Source organism: Phoenix dactylifera, chromosome 11, assembly GCF_051530095.1.
Source record: "Phoenix dactylifera cultivar Ajwa chromosome 11, Ajwa_hap1_PhDact_Kaust_v1.1, whole genome shotgun sequence".
Lineage (NCBI taxonomy): Eukaryota > Viridiplantae > Streptophyta > Magnoliopsida > Arecales > Arecaceae > Phoenix > Phoenix dactylifera.
In genome coordinates this window covers 7,246,741-7,268,355 of record NC_143200.1, presented here as the reverse complement: position 1 = coordinate 7,268,355, position 21,615 = coordinate 7,246,741, and the positions used below count along the sequence as shown (strand labels likewise).

The 21,615-nt window shown below is 50.7% G+C and overlaps 1 long non-coding RNA gene across 1 annotated transcript; it reads right to left on the bottom strand.

The window, feature by feature from the left end:
• Window positions 1-1,732: 1,732 nt before the first annotated feature.
• On the bottom strand, window positions 1,733-3,509 carry LOC148700620 (uncharacterized). The gene is made up of 2 exons (XR_015971104.2): window positions 3,276-3,509; window positions 1,733-2,360 (listed from the first exon to the last, which is right to left on the bottom strand). It is a non-coding gene; the product is annotated as an uncharacterized LOC148700620 (long non-coding RNA).
• Window positions 3,510-21,615: the final 18,106 nt, after the last annotated feature.

Sequence of the window (21,615 nt, the reverse complement as noted above, 5' to 3'; positions counted from 1 at the left end):
CAATAAAACGTATAGCCTAAAGTAAAAGGAATATTCCATTCATGGTGGCCGACCAATATGGTGCACCCTTATCATCTAGGATATAGTTAATGAGAGTGAAACCTTAACATTTGCTTCAGCTAGCCTCTACGTAACACCTAATCATACCTTACCTGGTATTCATACCATTAATGATCAACAATCAAGCATGAGACATGCTGAACTTAATTAGATCTAAATTTATTACAAATCAAAATTGATTAATAAAATTTAATTATGCATCCCATGTATATTCCAGATGTTATAGTTATCGGCCGCAATCAATATAAAGCCCATAATAATTATAAAATTCATCTCACCTAGTTTTATGTCAAAAACAACATGCAGAAATTTCAGCAGGATATGATCCTACTGTTAACTTAGGGTCCCATAGTAAAGTACCTACATTCAATCAATATGTATCCTTTATACTTGATCAAAATAGGTATGCAATACGGCAAGATCCAACAAGAAGCAAACCAAAAGCATCTTGTTTGGCATGCTAACTAGGGCCTCAAATGCTATTTGCTCACATTTGATAGGCACATATTCAAAGACAGTATACCATGCAAATAAAAATTTTCTGTGCATGACAACTAGTCAGGGCCTCGAAAATGCTATTCAGTCATATACGACATGCGCATATTCAAAGACAGATAACATTATTTTCTATGCATGAAAACTAGCCCAGGAAATGATTAAGGTGATATATAACAGAATTTATCAGAAAAACTTTGCGAGAAAAACATCGCCTTTCAAATCAATCCCTTCCTTCTTCTTCGATAGCATCAATTAAATGGCACTATTGAGCGTGCATCCAATTCTAGAACCCAGATGGAATCCAAGAAATTATCCAAGTACTTGCAGAGGAAGATTGTGACTTTTGTTCATGATATTATCACATAAAGAAGCATGCATAAGGGTTGAAATAAATTATACTAGCCTCTAGTGATGATTCAGATGCAAATCTTCGTGTTCCTTGGAGACATAGAGACCATGAAAGCACACAACTCTCTAAGAATTACTATCCACAGCTACTTCAGTCAACATGCCTATGTTTCAAAGCTTTATTTGGATCTAAGTCTTTAGGAACCATATGTCTAACCAGCTTTCCTTCTCTGTTTCTCTATCTCTTCTTGATTTTTTGTTTAAATTCTAATTTTGGACGTAGACCCAACCTAATAGAATCAGGTCGGGTCGGGTCTACAGCTACAATTTTTAACCTAATGGGTCATTCAAATTGGGTCGGGTCCATGTATAACCCAGTTTCAACTCAAAAAATTTAGGTCCGATTCGGATTTGGATCGGGTCATGCTATAATATATACTAAAGAAACATAATCACTACTTCAAGGGCGAACTTTTTATTTGAAATTTTTCTTTACCAAGTTTAGTCTACTATAGACAATTCAGAGAAGCTGAGAACTGCTATATTATTATTAATAGAAGGTTTCTACCCTACCTCATGGGTTAAGGGCAAGCGACCGACAAAATTGGCAATCTTGCAGGAACAAGCACATAAAAAAACGAAAAGAAAAAAGTTAGAAGCAAAACAACAACGTAAAAGTGCGATTTGCTAAGAAGATACCCATCAACAACTGAATATTTCCTGAAGAACAATAATCTCTTCCAATAAGGTGGTAGTAACACAACAAGATAAGCAAGTTTAAACACATTTTAAACTAACTAGTCCAAGCTAAACATCTCCAAATATATCAACAAAAGTGGAGACTCTATTAACGTATAAAACTTCATACACATTTCGAAGAATATCAATGTTGTATCATGATGAAATTTACATAATTCAACTCGAAGCCTGCCACAACCTTTATTTTTGAATTAAAAAATGTCTCATATACAGGAAGGAAAAAGAGATGGAAACAGATAGACAAATCGATGCATACCTGTCTGAAATTTAATAAACTACTACAAAAAATGAAATGGTCCCCCTCATGGGATTATCTTCTTCATAACTAAGGTAAGGCTTCATTTACTAAAGCATTAATACATTGAGGTCAATATTGATACAAGTTCTGTAGTTATTCAGGTTTGATTTGTCTAATATATATGTCCATACAACTTGAGAGTCAAGGCCAATATCATAAGAATCAGAAGCAAGGTTTGAGATGGATAGCCAGATAAATGAGGAGAGACATTGTAACCTGTGCCAGCGATGCATCCTTGAGCTACAGACCCATTTCGATCTGCCATCGTAGTTCTACTGGATATTCTAAGATGTGTTCTGAAGCCAACATCCAAACATCAATTGAACACCACACCATCGCACAATTTGGAGTTATCCAAATCATCTGTCAGAAGTGCTGCAAGATAACTTCCAGATAGCTGCAATGCCACAAGAATTTAGGTACAGCGGCAAATATTTCAAAATCCCACAATCAAAACAAAAATGCAAGCAACTGTTACTAGCAAGACTTTATCTCTCCAACCAAAGCATGGTAATATCTGCTAAGCTTCTTTCCTTGCAACTGTTGCCTCCTTGATCATCAAATCTCAGTACAGAAAACCTATGCTTGCATGCATTCTGATCTAATATGGCCACCCAGACACTAAAAATTTGAGACAAGCTCGAATCTAAGAACATACCTACATGATTTCCAGCCATGTGATTTCACTGTTGGAGTATATCTTATGTATACTGGTACTAATCCAAATTAGGAGAATTTAACTATAAGAACATACAAGCCTTTGCTCAGCTATTTGAACGACTCATGTAGGCAATTCATATAATCGAATCCCTAATTTAGATAAACCAAGAAGGGAATTAGAAGCAAAACATCGTTTAAGCGTCTCCAAAAGATAGCTATTCATCATGCAAACAAGAGAAACATATTAACTACATCCAATCTAACAGGTGTTTAGAGAATATATAAAGACAGATGATTCCGGTACATACACATAGGAGAAAAGATGATGCATAAAACCTGAGGAAGTTATAGTAAAATCCGCACAATCTGACCTTGTATTTTCATTTCTCTGATTTATTGATTACAACCGAGAATGCAAAATGCCCCGCATGGGATTATTAATGGGAAATGTTAACCATGCACAAGCAACTCGAAGGAAAAAAAAATTAGCACAATAACAACAGGCATTAATGAAAGTACCAAAAGTCGTGAAACCATAAAACTTCCTCTTCTCTCTTCTCATTGTAATAGCTTACCCTATTTCTCTATTTTCCAAATAAATAAATGATCAGAAATTAACTATCAATCTTCCTTACATGATACCGATGCTCACCTTTGCAATCAATGTTTGGTATACCTTTCACTTTAATCTCTCATTGCAAGTGGAAGCAGATAAGGATGCTCACCTTAGCAACTGATGTTTGCAAACAAAAAACATAACATCATTCATATCCCCTTTTTTTTGTTTTGCTAAAAATATCCCTTTCACTTTACCAAAGAAACAATTATCAAGGTACCAATTCTCTTTCAAGTGCCTGACAAAAGAACTTTCAGCCAACTAGTTACACTACCAAGAACTTTTAAGATAAAGTTACAAAAGAAAATAGCTCTAGATCAAAATTCAAAGCAACCTTTAACAAAAGTAACTGTTAAATCAATCCCTAAATAAGCATATAACAATAAGGTCCATATATGATCAAAATAATCATCAAGCATATATTGTAAGTCTTCAAAGTTCCAAAATTTGCAAAGCTGCACCACAACACTGTGTGGACTTGATAGAAAATAGCTGCAAAAAAAATTCCTTTTTCACTAGATAATAGATATATAGTTAACTATGCATAAAGTGTCGTCAGGCTTAAGTTTGGCAATTTGGCTCCAGGGATTAGCACCTAGGCTTCCGACGATGCTTATAAGTGTTGTCTTAGGTTACTATTTAAGGAGGAAGTTAGTGTTATGTGGGGCGTTTAGTAAGTAGGATTTCGATGGCGCTTTTAAGTGTAACTTGCTCCTTTCTCTAGTCCTTGGCCTCCAACGATGCTTAAAAGCGTTGTCTTACAATTTGCTTTGGACGGCGCTAATTAGTGTCGTCTTAGTTTCATCCTTGCCGACACTATCTAGAAGTGTCGGTAAATTTTGGCGCCGGAACCAAAATTACCGACGCTTCTATCTAGCGTCGGCATGTATATGTCGGCATTGTCCTTTTTTCCTATACTGATCCTTTTAACTTAAAGCACATCCACATTGGTGCTTCATCAATGGGGGAGCACAAACCAAAGCATCCACCACTTTCCGCAACATCAATTTGATCTAAAAAAGTTACAAGAATCTTATGTTGGCTGGGTACACATGATGGATGATCTCCCTTTTCGAATGGCAAGCAGGTTTCCATAACCAATACCAAAACCATGTGCGATATTAATTGGATGATACAACTGCTGGAAATCAACTTGAGGTTGTTTCGGTCTTAGTTAAGCATAGCCCAAGCTTAATTAAAGCTTGAACCGACGTTTTAGCTGAAGAACTGAATACGAATTCAGCTTATAACTAGCTTAGCATCAAGTCTCATCGATCTTATATTTGTTCCAAACTCGAGTAGGAATTTAAATTTCCGGACCACTTGGGGAGTGTGAGGAGAGAAACGACTTCTTTAGGTAAGCTCGCTGAAGTTTATACTTGTTACGGGGGAACTTAGCCACCATGCCCCACGTGACCGGCACGCGCGCCCAGGAAGACTACGGCTGCCCCTTGATCCAGCAATCCGACCTCGGGTCGGATATCTTCGGCTCCGCAGCCCGACCCCGAGTCGGCTGCCCCTTGATCCAGCAATCCGACCTCGGGTCGGATATCTTCGGCTCCGCAGCCCGACCCCGAGTCGGCTGCCCCTTGATCCAGCGATCCGACCCCGAGTCGGATATCTTCGGCTCCGCAGCACGACCCCGAGTCGGCTGCCCCTTGATCCAGCAATCCGACCCCGAGTCGGCAATCTCTAACAACAACAGACTGTTCCCCTGAGGCACGCCGCGGCCCCCTGCTCCACTACTCCCTGCAACGGCCGTATCCGGCGCTGTTCCACGATCCCCTGTAACAGCCGTACAAAGCGGAGCTCCACTACGCCCTGCCATAGCCGTACCCAGCGCTGCCCCACGACGCCCTGTAACGACCATGTCAGTGGCAACCCCATCGCGCCACACGATGACCAATCCCCAAAAAAACCCCCCAGCTTGGTATATATGCGGCTAGGGGGGAAGGGGGAGGGTAAGCAAGATTTTCCAGAGTATCATCTTACCTGCTACCTCTCCTTCTCCTTCGATCTTTCCTAACTTGATCGTCGGAGGGCCCCCACTACCCCGGTGGTGGTGCGAGGCTTGCTTGCAGGTTTTCCGGCGGAAGGCGGAGCGCAACCGAAGCAATTCCAAGGGAACCCCGTTCACACCGCTGTGCCAATCGTTCTTGGTTTGAACCCCCAGCAACAGTTGGCGCTAGAGGAAGGGACTGGATCTCAGAGCGATCGTAATGGCACGGCGAGGTGGTCGTGGAGCTTCCAATGCTTCCGGTCGCGGGGCCTCTCGCGCCTCTGGCCGGAAGGCCGCTGCATCTCCAACACACTCTCAGCAACACTCCACCTCCCCACCGCCCGTTCAGACGGTCGAAGCCGCCCAGTTCGACCAGCTAACCCAGCAGGTTCGCACCCTCGCGGAGGCGGTGCAGAATCTGCAGGGTGCGATGTCCCGGGCGCCGCAGCGGGCTCAGGAGCCGCCGCTGCCTGAGCGTTCGCCTGTCCTCCTCAACCCGCGCTCCTTCCTCTCCCATGGGGAGGAGCGCCGGCGCAAGGAGGATTCTCGAGCACGCTCCATTCTGCCGGGACCTTCCCACCGGAGCTGCGCGGGGTCCGAGAGGCGGGCCCGGGCGCGTTCCCAGACACCCCAGTCCTCGAGGAACCCGCGCTCCAGTCGGTCCCCCTCTCGCCGCTCATTGTCTCCCACCCACCGGTCGCGCTCCCTGGACCGGCGGGTGGACGATCTCCACCGACAACTCCAGGTCCTGAAGGGCCATTCCAAAGATCCCTTCGCCGACTTAGAGATCTCCTCCCAGCCGGCGCTTGCCTCGAGGATCCTGCGGACCCCGAATCCGCCGGGGTTCAAAATGCCGGCGATCGAGCCCTATGACGGGGCGGCGGACCCGCGGGATCACGTCGAGAGTTTCAGGACCCTTATGCTCCTCCACGGAGCATCAGATCCCCTTCTCTGCAAGGCTTTCCCGGCAACCCTCCGTGGCCCGGCGAGGGCGTGGTTCGCCGGGCTGGAGGTTGACTCAATCCGGTCCTTCGACCAGTTCACTCGCCTCTTCGTCACTCATTTCGCCGTCAGTAGCCGGCGGCGACTGATCTCCGACTCCCTCTTTGATGTCCGGCAGAACGAGGGAGAAAGCCTGCGGGATTATCTTACCCGCTTCAACAGGACTACGCTGGAGGTCCGGAGCCTGAGTCAGGAGGTAGCTCTTTCAGCCCTGAAGCGTGGCTTCCGGAAGGGCAGACTCACCTTCTCCCTGGACAAACGCCTGCCGCGGAGCTTCCCAGAGCTGTTGTCCCGGGCGAACCAGTATGCGGACGCCGAGGAGGCGGCCACCCACCGGAGCAAGGAGGCCGCCGAGATCCCTCCAAAGCTTGGGAAGAAAAGGCGGAAAGAGGCACGCCAGAGGAGGAGCCCGACGCCCCAGCGTCGGCGCAGAAGCCCGTCGCCGGCGAAGAACCACGGCGCCCCACGCCCTCGTTCTCCGTCCCGACGTTTCAACCGGTACACCCCTCTCCTGACTCCCCGGGCCAAGATCCCTATGGAGATCAAGGGGCGGGAGGACCTCCCGGCCCCGAGACAGATGCGGAAGATCCCTAGGAAGAGGCCCTCCCGGGCGTACTGTGAGTACCACCGAGACCACGGCCACGACACAGAAGACTGCTTCCAGCTTCGGGACGAGATCGAGGCTCTCATCCGCCGGGGGCGTCTCGGTCGATATGTGAGCGACCGACGTCCCCCCGCAGACCCGCGTCCGGCCGACCCGGCTCCTCCGGGGCCTCGGGAGCAGAATCGACCCGTTGCGGGCGTGATCCACACTATCACTGGGGGCTGCCCCCGGCCCGTGAGGAACGCAGGGGGCTCAACGGAGGCGTCAGGGGCGGCCGTCGCAAAGAGGCAGAGGGTCGGCAATGCAATCACTTTTTGTGATGAGGATGTAAAGGGGGTTCAGACCCCCCACGATGACGCCATGGTGATCTCCCTCACCATGGCAAACTATGATGTAAGGCGTGTTCTTGTGGATAGTGGAAGCTCGGCTGATATCTTGTTTTACGAGGCCTTCCAAAAGCTGGGCTTGTCCAGACAATTGTTGCACAAAATGTCCACCCCCCTCGTAGGATTCACCGGTGACGCTGTCCCGGTGGAAGGTGTCGTTGAGCTGCCTGTGACTGCGGGCGTCGCACCCGCAGAAGCCACGGTGCGACTCGGGTTCTTGGTCGTCCGTGTTCCCTCGGCTTACAACGCTATCCTCGGACGACCCGGGCTGAACGCCCTTCGTGCGGTGGTCTCCACGTACCACTTGCTCATGCGGTTCCCCACGACGGTCGGGATCGGGGAGGTCCGAGGTGACCAACCGACCGAACGGCAATGTTTCTTAGCGACCCTCAAAGGGAAGAAGCCCGCAGAAGCCCTAAGCGTCGAGTCCCTTGATGCCAGAGACGAGGTGGCCTTGCGGCAGGGGGAGCCGGCCGAGGGTGTGGTCGAAGTTCCCCTCGAGGAAGGCCGCCGGGACCGGGCGGTCCGGGTCGGCGCCAATCTCGACCCGGGAGCTCGGGCCCGGTTGGTGGAATTCCTCCGAGCCAATGCCGATGTATTTGCCTGGTCGGCGGCCGATGTACCTGGGATCGACCCGGAGGTCATCTCTCACGCCCTCAGCATCGACCCGACCCACCGGCCAGTGAAGCAGAAGAAGAGACACTGTGCCCCGGATCGGATCCGGGTGGTCGACCAGGAGGTAGACAAACTCTTGGAGGCAGGATTCATAAGGGAGGTGAGTTACCCCGAGTGGCTGGCAAATGTCGTACTTGTCCGGAAGGCGAGCGGGAAGTGGAGGATGTGCGTCGACTATACCGACCTGAACAAGGCGTGCACTAAGGATAGCTTTCCGCTTCCGCGGATAGACCAACTGGTCGACGCGACTTCCAGACATCAGCTGCTGTCTTTCATGGACGCCTTCTCCGGTTACAACCAGATAATGATGGCCCCACAGGATGAGGAGAAAACTGCCTTTATAACAGACCGGGGGCTGTACTGCTACAAGGTAATGCCCTTCGGTCTGAAGAATGCTGGCGCCACTTACCAGCGCCTCGTCAACAAAATCTTCAAAGAGCAAATCGGCCGGAACATGGAGGTGTACGTGGACGATATGCTGGTGAAGAGCCGCCAGGCAGACCAGCACATCGTGGATCTGGAGGAGACTTTCACCACCTTGCGGAAGTTTCGCATGAAGCTGAACCCAGCAAAGTGCGCCTTTGGCGCTTCGGCCGGGAGGTTCCTCGGTTTCATTGTCAACCAGCGGGGTATCGAAGCCAACCCGGACAAAATCAAGGCCATCCAAGGTACGTCCCCTCCGACCAAAGTGAAGGAGGTTCAGGAGCTCGCTGGAAGGGTCGCCGCGCTCGGACGATTTGTGGCAAAATCGGCCGAACGCTGCCAACCATTCTTCAAGGTGTTAAAACGCCCGAAAGACTTCCTCTGGACGGCCGAATGTCAAGCAGTATTTGACCAGCTCAAGGAATACCTGGCGTCTCCTCTCCTGCTGTCCAAGCCGCAAGAAGGGGAGATGCTCTACCTCTATCTGGCGGTCTCCCCAACCGCGGTCAGTGCGGTGCTGGTTCGGGAAGAGGCAAAGCTCCAGAAGCCCGTGTACTACATCAGCCGGGTCCTACGGAATACCGAGGTGCGGTATACGAAGGCTGAAAAGATCGCCTTCGCGCTGCTGACCGCGACCAGGAGGCTCCGCCCCTATTTCCAGGCCCATTCTGTCACCCTCTTAACTGATCAACCACTACGACAGATCCTCAGCAACCCCGAGAATGCGGGACGGCTGGTGAAGTGGGTAGTAGAACTCGGTGAGTTCGACATCCGCTACCAGCCTCGACCCGCCATCAAGGCCCAGGTGCTCGCGGACTTCCTCGCTGAGTGCACGGTGCAGGTGGCGGAACCTAGACCGCCGGAAACGCCCAGCCTCGACCTCCCGACCTGGACGCTTCACATCGATGGGTCGTCGAACCCCGAGGGTGGAGGGGCCGGGCTGGTCCTTACCAGTCCTGATGGAGTGATAGCCGAGTATGCCTTGAGGTTTGGATTTTCAGTGACCAACAACGAGGCGGAGTACGAGGCCCTAGTCGCGGGACTCAAACTCACCGGGGAGCTCGGCATCCGGCGTTTGAAGGTCTTCACCGACTCCCAGCTGGTGGTCGGGCAGGTCCGTGGGGAGTTCGAGGCCCGGAGCCCGACCATGCAGAACTACGTCCGGAAGGTGCAAGCACTCATTCCCGACCTCGGCAGCGTCGACCTCCAGCAGGTCCCCAGAAGCGAAAATACCAGGGCCGACAGGTTGTCCCGCTTGGTGGGCGCAGAGGCGCACAACCTGTCGAGGGCAATCTACCTGGAGACCCTGGATGCCCCGAGCATCGGCGAGGCTGGGGCGGTGATGGCGATTGATCCGGAGCCGTCTTGGATGGACCCGCTCGTCGCCTACCTCGCCAAAGGGATCCTCCCTGAAGACGAAGATCAAGCTCGGCGACTTGTCAGGAAGTCCGCCCACTACGTACTCTATGAAGGGAGGCTGTATCGGACCTCGTTCACCGCCCCCCTCTTAAGGTGCCTCCGCCCCTTGGAGGCGGCCTACGTCCTCGGCGAAGTCCACGAGGGCGTCTGCGGATCGCACTCGGGGGCTAGGTCCTTGGCGCACAAGATCATGAGGCAAGGCTATTATTGGCCTACCTTGTTGGAGGACTCAAAGGATCACGTACGGAAATGCGACGCCTGCCAGCGCCACGCCAACGTCCAGAGAGTCCCTTCTGTCCCCTTGGCACCAATCACCGCACCCTGGCCCTTCGCACAGTGGGGAATGGATATCCTCGGACCATTCCCCGTCGTTTCCGCCCAGCGGAAATTCTTGATTGTTGCAATCGACTACTTCACCAAGTGGGTGGAGGCAGAGCCGCTGGCCACTATCACGGAGGCGCAAGTTCGGAAGTTCGTGAAGAAAAACATCATTGTCCGATTTGGGGTACCCCGGGTCCTCATCTCGGATAATGGTCGACAGTTCGACAACAAGCATTTCCGTGACTTCTGCGAGGAGTTCGGGATCGAGCATCGGTTCACATCTGTGTCGCATCCCCAAACCAACGGTGAGGCCGAGGTGACAAATCGGACAATCCTCCAAGGAATTAAGGCGCGAATCGGTCGGACGAGGCAAGCTTGGGTCGAAGAACTCGAGAACGTCCTTTGGGCGTATCGGACCACGCATCGGACCCCTACCGGAGAGACGCCTTTCGGCCTAACCTATGGCACGGAAGCGGTCGTCCCCGTGGAGCTCGGACTCCCCTCGCCCCGGGTGGCCGCGCTCCGACCCGAGGCCAATTCGGAGCAGCTCCGAGGGAACCTGGACCTCTTGGAAGAAGCGAGGGAAATGGCGCAGGTCCGGATGGCGATGTATCAGCGGAGGGTGGCCCGATATTATAACTCCAAGGTCCGACCAAAACTTTTCAGAATCGGAGATCTGGTGCTAAGGCGGGCCAAAGCATCTCAACCCGCGGAAGGTGGGAAGCTGGCGCCAAATTGGGAAGGCCCGTATAGGGTTCGCTGGGTAAACCGACCTGGCTTCTACCAGTTGAAGGCACTAGATGGTCGAGAAATTCCAAGGAGCTGGAATTCCGCTAACCTGCGGGTGTATTACCAGTAGAAAGACAAAGCCAGAAAGACAGTTCAAAAAAAATATATAGTTCTTTTCATTTCAATAATTCCTGGTTACAATGGCGTGTTCGTGTGATTACAAAGAATTCCCAGAGGGGGATTGGGGAGTAAAGAAACTAAGGAAGAGGTGGGGACTCCGTGGAGCTGAAGATCTGGGATCTCGAACCCTCCGCCTGAAGCAGCTGCAATCCCACTGGCCGTGGGTGCTTCCCCCCGGAGGCGCCATCGACGCCTCACGCAAAAGACGAAGAGTCGGCGCGGACGAAGAAGAAGTTCACACTGCTTCTAGAGGAACGCCACCTCCAAGGGATATTCCGGTCCTCCCCAGGAGAAGGGGAGGAAAGGAATATAAGGGAGAAGTGCGCGAGGAGGCGTGATCCCGGATGAAGCGTCTAGCGCAGAGCTCCATGGGGAGGTGGGGCTGAAAAGAGGGGGGATGTGATCCCGGATGAAACGCCTAGAGCGGAGTTCCACCGGGGAGAATCTTCCCGTTGATCCCAGATGAAACGGCTAGTTGGTGGAAGTCGCGAGGGGCGCGCCTCCCGTTCCTCCGGCAGGGATTTCCCAGCCACGCGCCGGAGAGGAGGTCCACGATCCATGGCAACCTGAACAGCTCCGGCTTGGCAGGCTCCACCGCACCTGCGCTTATATTTATAGCCAAACTGTGGCCCCCCGGTCGTTCCGATGCGGGTGGCTCCAATAAATGCGGGCACATCGAATCCGGAGCCGTTCCGGCTCTCGAGGTTTATCCCCCCACGATCTCCTAAGCGTCGTTCTCCTTAATTGCATTCTTCGTGCAGGACACTCCGGACGGCGTGTATCCCGCGGCCCACGTATCTCCGCACGCGCCCAGGCCGCATCCGCCTCGAAGAACGTGCGTATCGCGGCCGCTTAACTGGCACTCCTCGCAAGCAGCAACTGGCCGGTCCGATTTCCCAGGTAACGCCTCAATTAGCATTTAATGGCCTTCTGGTGTTCCCCAAGCGACGCTTCGAGAGGAGGAGAAACACGATCGCAGCTGGCCACGGAGAAACCCCGTCGAGCGGCAAGTGACAGGCGCGTGGCCAACGAGCGGAATTCTCCGAGGCTCGGCCCTCGGATGCCAGGCTAACCCGATGATCATCCCGGGAGCAGACTAGCCTGAAGCCCCGACCGGACGCCTCGGCTTGCGCCAGCCTTGGCCGACCAACGAGCGGAATTCCCCGAGGCTCGGCCCTCGGATGCCAGGCTAACCCGATGATCATCCCGGGAGCAGACTAGCCTGAAGCCCCGACCGGTCGCCTCGGCTTGCGCCAGCCTTGGCCGACCAACGAGCGGAATTCCCCGAGGCTCGGCCCTCGGATGTCAGGCTAACCCGATGATCATCCCGGGAGTAGACTAGTCTGAAGCCCCGACCGGTCGCCTCAGCTTGCGCCAGCCTTGGCCGACCAACGAGCGGAATTCCCCGAGGCTCGGCCCTCGGATGCCAGGCTAACCCGATGATCATCCCGGGAGCAGACTAGCCTGAAGCCCCGACCGGTCGCCTCGGCTTGCGCCAGCCTTGGCCGACCAACGAGCGGAATTCCCCGAGGCTCGGCCCTCGGATGCCAGGCTAACCCGATGATCATCCCGGGAGCAGACTAGCCTGAAGCCCCGACCGGACGCCTCGGCTTGCGCCAGCCTTGGCCGACCAACGAGCGGAATTCTCCGAGGCTCGACCCTCGGATGCCAGGCTAACCCGATGATCATCCCGGGAGCCGACTAGCCTGAAGCCCCGACCGGTCGCCTCGGCTTGCGCCAGCCTTGGCCGACCAACGAGCGGAATTCTCCGAGGCTCGGCCCTCGGATGCCAGGCTAACCCGATGATCATCCCGGGAGCAGACTAGCCTGAAGCCCCGACCGGTCGCCTCGGCTTGCGCCAGCCTTGGCCGACCAACGAGCGGAATTCCCCGAGGCTCGGCCCTCGGATGCCAGGCTAACCCGATGATCATCCCGGGAGCAGACTAGCCTGAAGCCCCGACCGGTCGCCTCGGCTTGCGCCAGCCTTGGCCGACCAACGAGCGGAATTCCCCGAGGCTCGACCCTCGGATGCCAGGCTAACCCGATGATCATCCCGGGAGCAGACTAGCCTGAAGCCCCGACCGGTCGCCTCGGCTTGCGCCAACCTTGGCCGACCAACGAGCGGAATTCTCCGAGGCTCGGCCCTCGGATGCCAGGCTAACCCGATGATCATCCCGGGGGCAGACTAGCCTGAAGCCCCGACCGGTCGCCTCGGCTTGCGCCAGCCTTGGCCGACCAGCGGAAGAATTTCCTGAGGCCTAACCCTCGGATGCCTGGCCTAGCGCCGGAAGAATTTCCTGAGGCCTAACCCTCGGATGCCTAGCCTAGCGCCGGAAGAATTTCCTAAGGCCTAACCCTCGGACGCCTGGCCTAGCGCCGGAAGAATTCCCTGAGGCCTAACCCTCGGATGCCTGGCCTAGCGCCGGAAGAACTTCAAGAGTCAGGAGTCGGCGAGACGCTACCAAGAGTTAAAAAGAGGAAGGACGAAAGTGAAATGAGGAAACACTTTGTTTGCATTAACTTTCGTTGCATCAGGGCCGAGACCCATACAACATGGCAAAATGCCAACATACAAAGAAAAGAACAAAGAAAAGTACAGAGAGTCAGCTTGGAGGAACCCCTGGGTCGGGAACGGCGAGCACGTCCACGAAGGGTAGGGAGACGGTTGGAGAATCGGCAGGCAATGGCATCGGAGGGGAGTCGAGGAGGGAGACCCCACTCAGGTCAATTCCGGGGTATTTAGCGGACACCCTTGCCAGGCCTTCATCGAAGCCTAAGGCAAAGGAGTCGGACCCCGCGTCCGACATGTCACGGATGAACTCGGCGGACTGACGATAGGCCTGTACCGCCTGACGCCCGATTCCCGCGCTCTTCTCGGCCAGCGCAGCCTCCGCTCGCTCCGTAATCTGAGCTTTCGCTTCCATGACCTTCGCCACAATCCGGTCGTCCGCCTCGGAGGAGACCCTCAGCAGATCGGCCCGAGCCTCCATGTGCCTCGCCTCGGCAGCGACGCGAGTAGCCTCAGCCTCCTCCAGGCGCGAATGAAGCTCCTGGTTGCTCGCGCGAGTCCCCTCCAAGGCCGACTCCAATTCGGCCAGCTTGGCTTCAAGAGATCGGGTTCGGTTGCGGGCGTTGTCGGCCGACTGCTGGGCCTTCTCCCACCTCTCCCGAAAGTCGGCAGCCTTCCGGGACTGCTTTTCGGTCCGCTCCTCCGCCTTCCTGATCTCGCTTTCGAGACCCGAGGCAACCTTGAGTTGCTCCTGAGCATCCAATAGTTGCCTCTCGAGGACGGCGAAGCCGAGTGCCCGCTCTTCGGCCACCTGGAACCTCGTTTCGAGGTCCCTGGTCGTCCTCCCCACCGCATCCTGGCTTCCCTCCTCTACAGCTTTCAGTCGGCTCTCGGTCCTCGCCAGAAGCCTCGCCTGTTCCTCGTGGCTCTCCTCCAGGCGGATCATGTACTGGGCGAGCTAAGAGATAGAAAAAATGAGAGCGTCAGACGGGGATCAACAGAGCCTATAAACGACGAAAGCGACCAAAAGAACACTCACCGACATGAGACAGACACAGCTGGCAGCTCCGACTTCAGGGATGCTCATCTGCCGGACCTGCCTACAGTCCCTCTCCAGCAGCACCGTCTCGACGAGGTTTTGGGCGCCGGCGAAAGTGAAGGCCGACCCCGACTTCGCCCCGGAGCCGGACGGTGGTTCTGCAGCCTTACCCTTACCCATCGCTTGGGAGAGAGTCATGCCGACCGTGCGCGGGGCAGGGGCCGCGCCAGAGATCGACAGGGTCCCGCTCGGCCGGGGCCTCGGCGCGCCCCTCCTTCTCGTATCATCCGAAGCCGACCGAGTCGAAGGTCGGGCTGGGGACCGACTGCATCCGACCCGGCCGCCTCGGGCGCGCCCGGATGACACCTCCGGAAAAACGATAGTCTCATCACCGGAGGGCTGATACGGCGTCAACTGTCGGTCCGAGCCCGCGGCGTCCCCCTGATCGGTGGGCCCGGACCCGTCTGTCGGCGTCGGAGTCGCCTGCTGGCGGGGCTTCTTCGCCGGTGGGACCCCGCTCGGAGGAGTCTGTTTCTTCCTCCGGACCGCTTCCAGTAGGGACGCCCTACTAACAGCCATTGCCTTGTCCGACTGCATGACGTCGTCGATTTCTGCAAAAAGGACGAGATGGTTAGAAACTGAGAAACCGATGGAAAGAAGAAAGGAAAGAGGAGAAAAGAGCTAAAAAAGAAGAAGTGGTGGCGGGCTCACGGTCGGCGGGGACCGAGCTCAGACCGACGTTCACCAAGGCATCCTCGGAAATAAGGCTAGCCACCGGGGGGAGCCGGCCCTCGGCAACCAACCCCCTCAAGACGGCGACGCCATCGGACTCCTCCCTCGACAACCTCGATAGGCCGATCGGGGACTTCATCGGCGTCTCCCAAGTTGTCCCGATTCCCCAAGAGGGATCTACGTCGATGAAAAAGAAACGCTCCTTCCAGCCATGAATGGAGGAAGGAGCCTCCTTGACGAGGCCGCACCCTCGCCGCGCCGCAAAGCACCACCACCCTCTGTCCCGGGGGTGGCCGTTCAGGCCATAGCATTCCCAAAAGACGTTCAGGGTGGCGGGAACCTCGTGCATGCGGCAGAGAACCTGGAAGGCCGTCAGGGTACGCCATGAGTTCGGCACCAGTTGCGTCGGCGCCACTCTTAAACCTCGAAGCACCTGCACGACTAAGTCCGAGAGGGGAAAGCGAAACCCAGCCCGAAGGATGTCCTCATTGATGGCGACCTTCCCTGGAGGAGGATGGGACATCCTCTCCTCAGGCCCCGGGAGCGTAACGTTGCAGGTTTCGGGAAGGTGGTACCGGGCCACGAACCTATCTAGGTCTTCGGAGACCAGCTCCGACTGAATGCGGTCTGCTCTTACTTCGTCTATCCCTAACGGCCAGTGAATCTACGGTCAGGACGGGTTCAAGAGGGGAGAAGGGACCGGAACGACTGGGGTACACTAATACGAAAGGAGAAAGTACGGAGGGCCCTAAATTGTAGAGTGGAACAACTCACCGGAAGGGAAGGAAGAACGGCTCCGAGAGCGTCAAAGGAGGAGCGAACGAACAGTCCGACGGCAACGGCAGCAGCACAAGGGAGAAACTCGAGGATGCCTGTGAAGAGAAAGGCGGACGGGGGAGGGCCCCCGGTTAAATAGGCGGAAAGGCGGGTGACGCCTCGGTGACGCCAGAGGACGCCTGGCTGCCGAAGGTTCGTTCGCGCCCCAAAGGCGAATCGACGCCATTAAGGAAGGATGTCCGCCGAAATCCGCAGACCGCCAGATCAGCGACAACCGCCATACGCCATAAAGAAGGCGGGGAGCTCGAAGCGCGCGCGCCTTTCCGAGGTATGGCGGCAATCTCGAAGCGTCACTCCCTTCACCCGTTTCCCTCCTGGTTCCAGGCTCGGAAGTGGGGGGCTACTGTTACGGGGGAACTTAGCCACCATGCCCCACGTGACCGGCACGCGCGCCCAGGAAGACTACGGCTGCCCCTTGATCCAGCAATCCGACCTCGGGTCGGATATCTTCGGCTCCGCAGCCCGACCCCGAGTCGGCTGCCCCTTGATCCAGCGATCCGACCCCGAGTCGGATATCTTCGGCTCCGCAGCCCGACCCTGAGTCGGCTGCCTCTTGATCCAGCAATCCGACCCCGAGTCGGCAATCTCTGACAACAACAGACTGTTCCCCTGAGGCACGCCGCGGCCCCCTGCTCCACTACTCCCTGCAACGGCCGTATCCGGCGCTGTTCCACGATCCCCTGTAACAGCCGTACAAAGCGGAGCTCCACTACGCCCTGCCATAGCCGTACCCAGCGCTGCCCCACGACGCCCTGTAACGACCATGTCAGTGGCAACCCCATCGCGCCACACGATGACCAATCCCCAAAAAAACCCCCCAGCCTGGTATATATGCGGCTGGGGGGGAAGGGGGAGGGTAAGCAAGATTTTCCAGAGTATCATCTTACCTGCTACCTCTCCTTCTCCTTCGATCTTCCCTAACTTGATCGTCGGAGGGCCCCCACTACCCCGGTGGTGGTGCGAGGCTTGCTTGCAGGTTTCCCGGCGGAAGGCGGAGCGCAGCCGAAGCAATTCCAAGGGAACCCCGTTCACACCGCTGTGCCAATCGTTCTTGGTTTGAACCCCCAGCAACAATACTGAATGTAGCAACTTTCACTACAAGAAAATTGGGCATTAACGATGCTTTTTTTGGCCATTAGCGACGCTTTTAAGCATCGGTAAAAACCATCCCGATGCTTTCCCAAGCGTCGGGCATTAGCGATGCTTTACCGACGCTTTTAGCGTCGGTAATTTACAATTTAGCGACGCACAGAAGCGTCGCTAATTGTAAATTACCGACGCTTTTTAGCGTCGGTAAAGAGCGACGTGTTAAAGCGTCATTAAAGTCAAACTTACCGACGTTTTAAAGCGTCGCTAATTGATAACGTTCGGGATTTTAACGACGCTTTAAAGCATCGTTAGCATATTATTTTTTAAAAAAAATAAAAAAAATTCAAAACTCTATTTACAAAATCAAAGGCATACACACTAAACGAGATTATACTCATTGCACAATCAAACATATTTATCTAAATATTCATATTGTCAAATTACATTCATACTATCAATTTACATTTGCAATGTACTTCGAAAAGTATTAAAAAAATACAAATAAAACTCCAAAATAAAAGCTTCAGGGATCGATGGGGTCACCATCTCTATGCGCAGATGAAGTATCAGGAACCTGTAATAAAAAAACCTTAAGAAGTTAAGTAGGGATCTTGGAACATTACACATGTAGGTCACATAAGAGGATGCAAAGGAAAAAGGTTGAAGAATCAGAAAAAGAGTGGAAGTCATATAATTGTGACAGGCTAGATGATATTTTCTTTTTCTGGACACTTGTCCTTTGACAGCAACCTATGGCTAACATAGCTTGGATCAAGGGTGGCGTCAAAAGTTTTCACAAAAGAAAAGAATTCTGTATCAAAAGAAAAAACATGCTGACAATTTCTAGCACATTCTGTTAATGAATATTCATGATAAGTGGAAAGATGTCACTGAACAAACACATTTCAACAAGACAGATGAGTCTTATACTTTGCATGATGTTGACTAATCTTGTACTCATGGTATTAAATTCTAAACTAAAAACATATAGTTAATGGTGATAACAATAAGAACATCAAATCACATTGCATAATAACAATAAATTCATGTTTGAAGGCTTATCATGCAATTTCTAGCCAAGTAGTACAGCAATGAAGACTTAAGCATATGTTCAAGAGTGCAGAATTAATGATAATAAGGGAGTGAATAATGGACTGACATGAACCTATCAATTCAACCACCTTGTCTTCTTCCTCTTAAAATGTTTTTAAGCTGCACCCACTTGTTAATGACATGGAGACAGGCTAAGGTAAAAATATGTGCCGCTAGCTATAAGTAGCATTTGTGAAATTTCCATGTAGACCAAAAGTGAGCCCTAAAAATATGATCTGCTTGACAAAGTTGTGGCCTCCATTCATTTAGGAAATAGCATTATTGGTACAGAGAGAAGATTATCTGAGTTGATTCCCTTTTGGGATCCTCTGGAGGTGTCCAAATAATTATTCCATGAATCAGAACTTCAAATGTCACCAGACTGTCTAAGGTTAGGAGTTGTTACCTCTGGGTCTGCAGATCAATAAACCATGATGTGGAGGTTTTTGTTTATGCCAGTAATGTGGTCAAGACCAGATTCTAGTAGCACATGGAGCAAGAAGGGAAAATGATAAACCACTAGTACAATATCTATCTAGAACCATGGCTTGACAAACATTCATCGACATTAAGAAGATCGCCATGAAACAAGAGAAACTAGAACAAAATCCCTAAACAATCCGATTATAGAAACAAAAGAAAATCCAAAATATCCAGAATTTAAAGATCGAAGCAAGAGAAGAAGATCCCAAACCTGGCCTTGTCCCTGTCCTTGCCGGCTCCAAACTTCAAACGCCGCGTGAGTGCTCTGCGGCGGAGGAGGAGGAAGATGTCCACGGAGAGGAGGCTAACAAAGAGGGGGAGGAGGGGAAGGAGATGCGGCGGAGGAACGCGATTTGGGGTCGCTCGGCGGAGGGGAATGGCTGAGATCGGCGGAGGGAGGGAGTCGGTCGGCGTGAGCTAGCTAGGGATTTAGGACTGCGGAGGGAGAGGGTCGATCGGGTTTTTGTGGGAGGAATGAAGTCCGTCGACGCTTATAAGCGTCGTCGCATTCATCCCTTATGCCGACGCTTATAAGCGTCGGTGATTAAACATGCGACGCTTATAAGCACCGGTAATGGACCCAACGCTCCGATGCTAATAAAAGCGTCGGCGGAACATTTTTTACCGGCGCTTTTTAAAAGCGTCGTCGTTTACTGTCGCAAGAAAAGAATTGTCGACGCTTTTATCTAGAGTCGGCAAAAATCTTTTTTGTTGTAGTGTTTAGTAGTACTTTGTGTAGTTATTTTGCTTATCTCATCCTCAGTAAAATAATATGTTAGCATTTTTAGTCAACAGTTGAGGCCTCAGGCACGGCAGGGGGCGTCCCGGTCATCCAATTCCATCCCCACCTTCATTCCAGTCAGATATCCAACGATACGGCTGTCTTGGCCGGAAAAGACCTTCATCCATTTATTGACCGAGGACCAGAGGACTTCCCAAGCCAATGCATGACTTAGGCCCTATTTGGGGAGCCATTGGCAATAGAGCTTTTGGAAGTAAAGCTGTTGGAAGTCGAGCTTTTTGAAGTAAAACTTTTATAAAAAGTTGTTTACTGTTTCGTAACTACATTTATAAAGTGTTATGTCACTTTAATATGCATTTGGTAAACAAACTGAAAAAGCATATTTGTATTACAAAATTACCATAAAGGATATTGCATAGTATTATACAATAGAGCATAATAAAATATAATATGTATTAATATATAAATATATAATATAGTATAATATTACTGTAATGTAATATAATATTATTATAATATAGAAATATAATATTGTATACTATAGTATAATAATTTAATATAATATAAAATTATTTAACATAACATATCAATATATTATGATATAATGTAATATAATATTATATTTATAGTATAATACAATAATAAAGATATAAAATATTATACTTATTAGCGTAAATTAATTTTTCACCCTCCTAATAACCATTTATTTCTATAATAAATTTTCTAGCATATTTTTAGGATTATAAAAGGACATTTTGTGCAATTGTTTATTATATCATGGGTATTTTGGTAAAAAATAGCTTTCTAACTGGTACTAAAAGTGCTTTTCTGAAAAGCTCCAAAATGGAGCTTCTCCTAAAAAATTGTTTTTCCGAAATATTTACCAATTACCACTGTTTCATTTAAAATACTTTTGGAGGGCCAGAAAGTGCTTTTTACCCCTCCAAAAGCTTTCCCAATTAGGGCCTTAGCAACCACATGGGTCCTCTGTTCTGTGGCCTCGGCCAGGGAGGAACAATCCACGACTCTACGCCTCTTCTGTCCTGTCTAGAACCTCCATTTAAGAACGAGCCCCTGGCCGAGGACTCCCGAAGCTGGGATCTGAAATGCACCAATAGAAGTACGAGGGATGAATGCTTCGGTTGTAAGGAGAGAGAGTGGAAGAAGAGAAGGAGGAGCGACGAAGAAAAGAAAATAGTGGCCAGAAGGATTAGGATGGGGCACGTCTTTATCCTTTTTCAGTCTTTAGCTTGACAATGCTTCCAGTATTTTAGTTATTTATCTTGAAAAAGCTTGATAGTTGGTCACAGTGATTGGAGAGGAAAATTAAAAACTCGTGCACCAGCCTGCATGCGCTTAGAGATGTCAACCAGACAAATTTGATACAATTGGTAAAAAAACCAAAACCAAAACAAATCTAAACTGAAAAATTAAAAATAGTTACACTTTTTTTTATTAATTTCAAAATTTTCATATATAAATATCAAAATTAAAAATATCATCTATAATTTTCATATAATTTATACCAACTTAACTAATAAATATGTCCAAAATAATAACACAATTATTTAACAAAATAAATAATTCTAAAATAATAATACAATCATCCAATAAACAGAATAATCTAAGTTAAAAATAATCAAAGAAAACAAGTCCAACCGATGCAACAATCCTTAAGAAGAACCGAGGAAGGAAAAAAAGCCACCTCTCTAAGTTCTAGTATTTGTCCATTTAGTCATTTTTCCATCTATGGTATCTAGATGATCTAGATTGAATAGAATAGAGGACTAGGATTTATGCTAAATATAATAGGTACTAAAAGATATCGAGTATATTCGATTTCAGGTATGGTGTGGGGTTCGATGTTAAATTTCAACTTTGGGTTTGATTTTTGGTCGAAAAATTCACCAGAACCAAAAATCAACAATTCTTTATTTTTAAAGCCATTACTGAAATCATTCTAATTTAATTTCAGTTAAAACCGTCTCATTTAGTTCAAGGACAGGTTAAAATATTTGGGTATCCATCCTCATTGGCATCGCTACATGAGCTCGAATCTTTTGATATTTAACACTATTTTTTTTTACCAAAATAATATTATATAAAAAATCAAAA